This window comes from Amborella trichopoda, chromosome 9, assembly GCF_054954075.1.
Source record: "Amborella trichopoda isolate Santa Cruz 75 chromosome 9, AtrichopodaSantaCruz75HAP2 v2.0, whole genome shotgun sequence".
Lineage (NCBI taxonomy): Eukaryota > Viridiplantae > Streptophyta > Magnoliopsida > Amborellales > Amborellaceae > Amborella > Amborella trichopoda.
The window spans coordinates 31,502,072-31,508,071 of record NC_142344.1 but is presented as its reverse complement, the minus strand read 5'-3'; the positions used below and the strand labels follow the sequence as shown (position 1 = coordinate 31,508,071).

The window sequence follows — 6,000 nt, the reverse complement described above, 5'->3', positions numbered from 1 at the left end:
AAATCTAGACAAAAAACTGTTGGGTTTGAAAATACTTTTATAGAAATAATTTATCTACATTGCCAAACACAATATTTACCAATACCAAACATCCAAATTCCCAGCTAATTTATCTACATTGCCAAACACAATATTTACCAATACCAAACATCCAAATTCCCAGCATCCAAATGCTAAAAGTAAAAATTTTGGACTCCGTTGCCAACTTTTAATTATCAAACGTCCCCCTAAAAGTTCTTTTGAACAAGACGCCGCATTTTATTTATAAAGCCCCGCTTCAAAGTGCAACGCGCATGCCCCTGCGATTTAAGAAATCTAGCAATGGCCAATCCAGCGCGCCTAAATTAATTGAGAGTTTCCGGTTTCTTGGAGTTCCTTAATTCTCTACCTTTGGTCACTGAGAGCGTGTGCGAGAGAGAGAGAGATTCCGGCGCTCTCCCTTTCCAGAAGATGTAAGTTGCTCTTTGCTCGAAACCCTAATCCATTTTTCATATTCTGTTTACTGTGTTTTTCTCACTCTAAGTTAATTTCTTGTTTCAGTCAACAATACTCCGATGAGATGTAGATATGCATGTGTGCAGTTTTCTTTTAGTCTTAATCTTTCCTGATATTTTACCAGATTTAATTATTTCACCGTTACTTTGTTGAAAGTTAATTGTTTTTGGTGTTATTCAATTATCCATGGACTGGATTTCTTGCTTTTTAGATCAGACTGATGTGATTATTGCTGTTATTTTTCATTTTTAGATTTTGTGAGATGGTCTTCTTTTATCTATATATATTTTGGACGGATAAACTGGTATTTATTGTTTTGGACAAGATTTATGAATCCACAAATATGATAATTGTTTTATTTGGTGATTATTTATGGGGAAAAATGTGCTGCTCATGAAAGGCTGTGTGCTCAATGTCAGGGTTAAAAGATAATGCATTTCTTTATATACATGTGCTGAAATCTTCTCTAGCAAATTCTATGTAGTCATTTTAAATATGAGGAGCATGAGGTAAGATAAGAGCAAGCGCGTCTAGTTAAATTTCTGGGCCTCTTGTAATATCCTGCCTCATTACCTTTCTAAATGGGTTTAATCTATCTTACCTTCCCTTGTCTCAGTTCCCGAATCTTAAATCTCATGGACTGCAATCTGGGTCTGTAACACTTGATATTTTATGTTTTTGGTGAGTTCCCCATTTTTTGATTCAACTCGTCTTTGAGGGTCCTTGAGTTTTGTTATGAAAACCTCAGGTTTGGAAGAGCTTTTAGTATTTGAACTAAATGCATTGGAACTATGACATAAAATATTGTGGTTTTGCAGTGGCATGTGCTTCTTTATTTAGAATAGTTCCCATATTTGAATCCTGCTGTTCTCAAACTTGGTTGCAAAATTCACCTAGTTTTTAATAAAATCGAAAAACTCAGGCAAGTTGACTTGGTTTTGGCTCTCCATGTTGGATACTGAGTTCAAGTTATTAGACACTGATACAATGATGCATGTGACCTTCAAAATTGCACCGAACAGATAAGGGGCTTATCTACTTGGTCTCGAGGTTATTTTTCCACTATCCTTCTTGGATTGCAATTGGCATGTGTTTTTACTTATCGTGGGCTCTGCTACTAGTTTTCACTGTCGGGCTCTCTTTTTTCTCGTTTTTAGAATTCCTGGCTTGATTTCTTGCAACTAACTTGCTTCTCCTATCCTATCTTAGGGTAAGAGAGCACCATATATGCTCGTGAAACCCACCTTTTGCACTCAAAGAATCAATGTTTTCTTTCCTGTTCTGTATTTATATATGTAATTTTTTGAAAAGATTAACACAATGTATTTATATATTCGAATTATCTACAAAGAAGCCATTTATCTTTTGTACATGGAGGTCACAATCATTCTCATTCATTAGATGTCAAATTGGACAGCTTGGTGTGAGTCACAAAGTCTTAGATTTTTTTTTTTGGAACTTTGTGTCTATTCAATCAAACTCTTACAACCACACAGTTTGGAATTTAAAGGACAAGAATGATTGTGACTTCTATGTACAAAAGATAAATGGTCTCTTTGTAGACAATTCCTTATACATTTGGCTACATGTGTTCACTTGGAAGTACTTTCTAGGTATTTGTAACTCACTATGATTTGTTCAATTTTTTTTGTTTAATGACCATTTTCCCCTTCTGCGGTTCCTTTTGTAAACTTTAAGCTTATCTAGATACTTGAGAGCAGTATTCTGTGTGCTACCTCAACGAATTCGCCCTCGAATTCACTGGCTCATCGTCAGAGTTATCACCACGATATTGAATGAGATGCTTGACTTTGAAAACACCAAAAGTGCGGGTATGACTGGGAAACTTCAATTTGTAGACATTGTCATTAATCTTTTGCACCACTTCACACAATCCAATCTTGCGCTGGCTCAATTTATGATATACAGAACTACTTGATCAGTTGGTTGAGAAGCGTAAGAGGGAAAAGTCTTGAATCACTTCTAATCATACATCCTTGAAGATATCCATTCAAAGTAACTGTATAGGAAATCTCACCTCTATGACTTGTAAGATTGAGCATTGAATCCGCCCAAAGGATATTGCCAATCTTACAATGAATTGATGAGAGGACAATGCCAGTTCAAAGATTACTGCCAAACCCATGTTTCACAACTTTAGCATAGGCCTGGTTAATTACGTCCATACTCGCTAATCATCCACTACACCATTTTGATGTAATAATACCATCAAGGGTATATTGAGAAGACAAAAAAACCCAAAATTTTTCATCTCTTGGAAATATTGTAACTCAACCTTAAAGATATACAATTCAAAGAATAACTAGAGATCGATGTTTTCCCGATCATGGCGTCTCTCATAAGCATTTCATCCATCACGTTTTGTGCAAATTGAAAACTAACACTGCTGCAATACAAGTGCGTAACACTATGAATTACAAACATACCTGAGGAAAACTCTTCTTTTAGGATGCAAGGAACACTTTGAACTATGAGGCTCGTTCTTGCTGAATTTGGTGAGATTGAGATGCAAATATTAGGCTCCTTAGGTTTAGGTTTTGGGGGAAGATGATAAGGAACAAATTTGGTTCTTCCATTAAAGTAGAGCGACGACTCAACCTGAATTTTCTCAAAGAGAAAGATTTAAGCGCTAACGCGCCGCGCTAGGTTGGCCCTTGCTTCTTGTTTCGAGTAAGCAAAGACAAGCAAGAAAACGGATGCGTTAGTGCTGCGCTAGCCGTTGCTTCTTGGCTTTCGAACCTACGCTTGCTGGTTTTTTGCTCTTGCGAGGCCCTCTAAAGCTAGTGCTTTGATGTTGCAAGCCCCGATTTGATATGTAGCCTATGCAAAGCAAGCCAATGGTGGCAAGGGCAAAGCGATTGTTGAAGAGAGCTTTTTGCTCTTGCAAAGCACTCTGAAACAAGAGCTTTGCTTCACCTGCTAAGCACTCTGAACAAGAGCTTTGCTTCACTAGTTGAGAGTTTAGAGGAAACTACCTTGAACTCTTTGGTTTGAACATAATGTGACACCCTAAATTCAGGTAAAATCGAAGAAGAAGAATATCATCATCCTTACCTCCATCAACACCACTCTCCTTACTGCTTTCTCTAGAGACTAAGAAACCAGTTACCTTTAATATTTTGGCAACAACTCCTTGACATCCACCTTGTTTTCATCAAGAATAGAATCATCCACAAAATCCTCTCCAATTGTAGGATCTTCTTCTTGATCATGTTTTGGATTGGATCATTATTAAAGCTATGATCACCCACTTCTTTCTCAACACCTAAATCTTCATCCAGGTATTTGTCAAATTCTGGCAGTGACTCCCAATCCACACGTGCTGAGCTTGAGTACTATTTGATGAGAACAAAGTTTATTTATGGTTGTCCTCGGATAAAGTTCCATAACACATGTTCAAACCATTATCATTTTTGTGCCCAGGTTGATGACATTGTGCATCGAACTCTTGACTGGGATCACACCATGAATTTGACGCATCTGACACCAACTTGGTTATCGACTCATCTGCCTCAATCTCATCCTCCTGAGATGGGGCTTCCTTCTGTGGAGCTAGGGTTTCCACTAATCTCCTCAGATTTGCAATCCCTTCTCGCGAACTAGTATCAATTGCTTCTAAGGTTGCCTCTTTTCCTCCTTTTCTTCTACTTGGAAGCATGACTTGTGTTCTAGGGCACAAAAATTGACGCTACAGTACCATGCTGCAATATTGTGCTACAGTACGTCCATACTGATTGTCGGGCTTTGATACCAACATAGAGCAAACCCAGTAGCTTGGAGCTAGGGTTTAGCAACGAAGAAGGTAAGGAAGATCCAAATATAAAAGGAGATTAAAAAACCAGATATAAAAGGAGTATTTGCTACTCTAGGGTTTTGAATAAAAGTCTATTACAAGATGCTTCATTATGCTTGAGTACATTTCTTATATAAGAAAACCTTAAACAAGACTTGTTTTGAACCTCCCCTGGATAACCTTGTTCCTGAATTCCCTGAGCCACTGTTGATTGCTCTTAGTCCAGATCCTAGCTCATTGCCGCCGGACCTGTATACTTCTGTTTCCCCTGGTCAGCCGTCCAGCTCTGCCAACCCTCCTGCGCTACCCCTTGAGTCTATAACATTTGCAAACTCTTCTTCCCATCTGGTTGAAGGCGACGAAGAGAGTACAGGTGGGAAAGATAGCTCTCGGGTTTCTGACAGGATGAAGGAGATCTATAGGGTAATGGGTTTCGAACATACTAGACCTGAAGGCCTAGCACGCAGGTTTTTGCAGGCGGACGCTCAAAGCAAGTTTAAGGTGAATTTCACAGGCCAGCGTGAATTGCTTAACCTCTTTTCCTCAATTACTTACGACAAACCTACTTCGGAAGTCGAGGCTCTTCCCTCCACTAACCAATCCCCCTCTTCTCTCAGCCGATCACCTAGGACTGCCCCTTCCCCAGCTTCTTTCCATTCTTAATGAAGATTCTTTCCTGGAATATTAGAGGGCTGGGACTAAAGTCCAAGAGGGACTCGGTGCGAGACCTCTCTGTAAAAGTTTCCCCGTCAATCTTGGCCTTGATTGAGACAAAACAGCCGGAGCCCTGCAGTCCGTACGCAGTGTGTGGGGCAGAAGGCCGTGTCAATGGGTTTCTTTACCAACGATGGGGGCTTCTGGTGGCATTTGGGTAATTTGGAACCCAATAGAGTTTGACCTCAGTTTCGGCCACTTAGGAGAATTCTCTGTCGCTGTCCTTCTCTCCAGGTCTACAGATAGTGTACAGTTAAAGTTCTCTGCCATCTATGGTCCAAATTCCGTCTCCCTTTGCGGTCGTGTTTGGTCTGAATTGGACAGGGTAGCTACCCTACCACATTCTGTATGGTGCCTGGGTGGTGATTTCAACATCACCAGATGGTCCGGTGAAAGGAACCACAACTCTTATATTTCTCAAGGAATGTTGGATTTCTCTGACTTTATTTCCCGACAAGAGGTTAGTAGAGATTCCAATTTAAGGGAATGCTTTCACCTAGGCCAACCACTCGGCTCAACCCACTCTGGCGAAACTCGACAGATTCCTTCTGTCTCTGGATTGGGAAGTTTTGTTTCTTGATTCACATGCTTTAACCCTGTCAAAACCTACCTCTGACCATTGTCCCATTCTTCTGGATACTTAGTCGATTTTTAGGGGGCCAAAACCTTTTAGGTTTGAATTGGCGTGGTTGGAAGAGTAGTCCCTTCTAACCCTGATTCCTAGTTGGTGGAATTCTTTCTCCTCCCAAGTCTCGGGTAGAGATTACAAACAAAAATCCAGCTACTCAAAAAGTCTTTGAAAAGCTGGAGGCAGTCTCGGCCCGGTAATTTTACTCAGTTAAAAAGCTCTGCTCAACTCAATCCAAGACCTAGATAATATCGAAGAAGCCAGACCCCTCTCAGCTTCTGAAGCACAGCTTAGAATCCAAGCTAAGACGGATTACCTCTCTACTCTTAAGAAAGAAGAGTTGTTTTGG

General features: G+C 40.0%; 1 protein-coding gene across 12 annotated transcripts in view; it reads left to right on the top strand.

The window, feature by feature from the left end:
• The first annotated feature begins 297 nt into the window (after positions 1-297).
• Positions 298-6,000, top strand: part of LOC18428464 (serine/arginine-rich splicing factor SR34A) — a 46,972-nt gene continuing 41,269 nt past the window's right edge. For 8 of the 12 annotated variants that reach the window (XM_088847840.1, XM_006837780.4, XM_088847841.1 and 5 more), the window contains exon 1: positions 298-452. The gene's annotated coding sequence lies outside the window, so the exon portion shown is untranslated. Of the gene's footprint in view, positions 453-1,417; positions 1,546-2,193; positions 2,328-6,000 lie in introns of those variants that run through there. The other 4 variants (XM_088847844.1, XM_088847848.1, XM_088847845.1 and 1 more) reach the window with 2 other exon arrangements.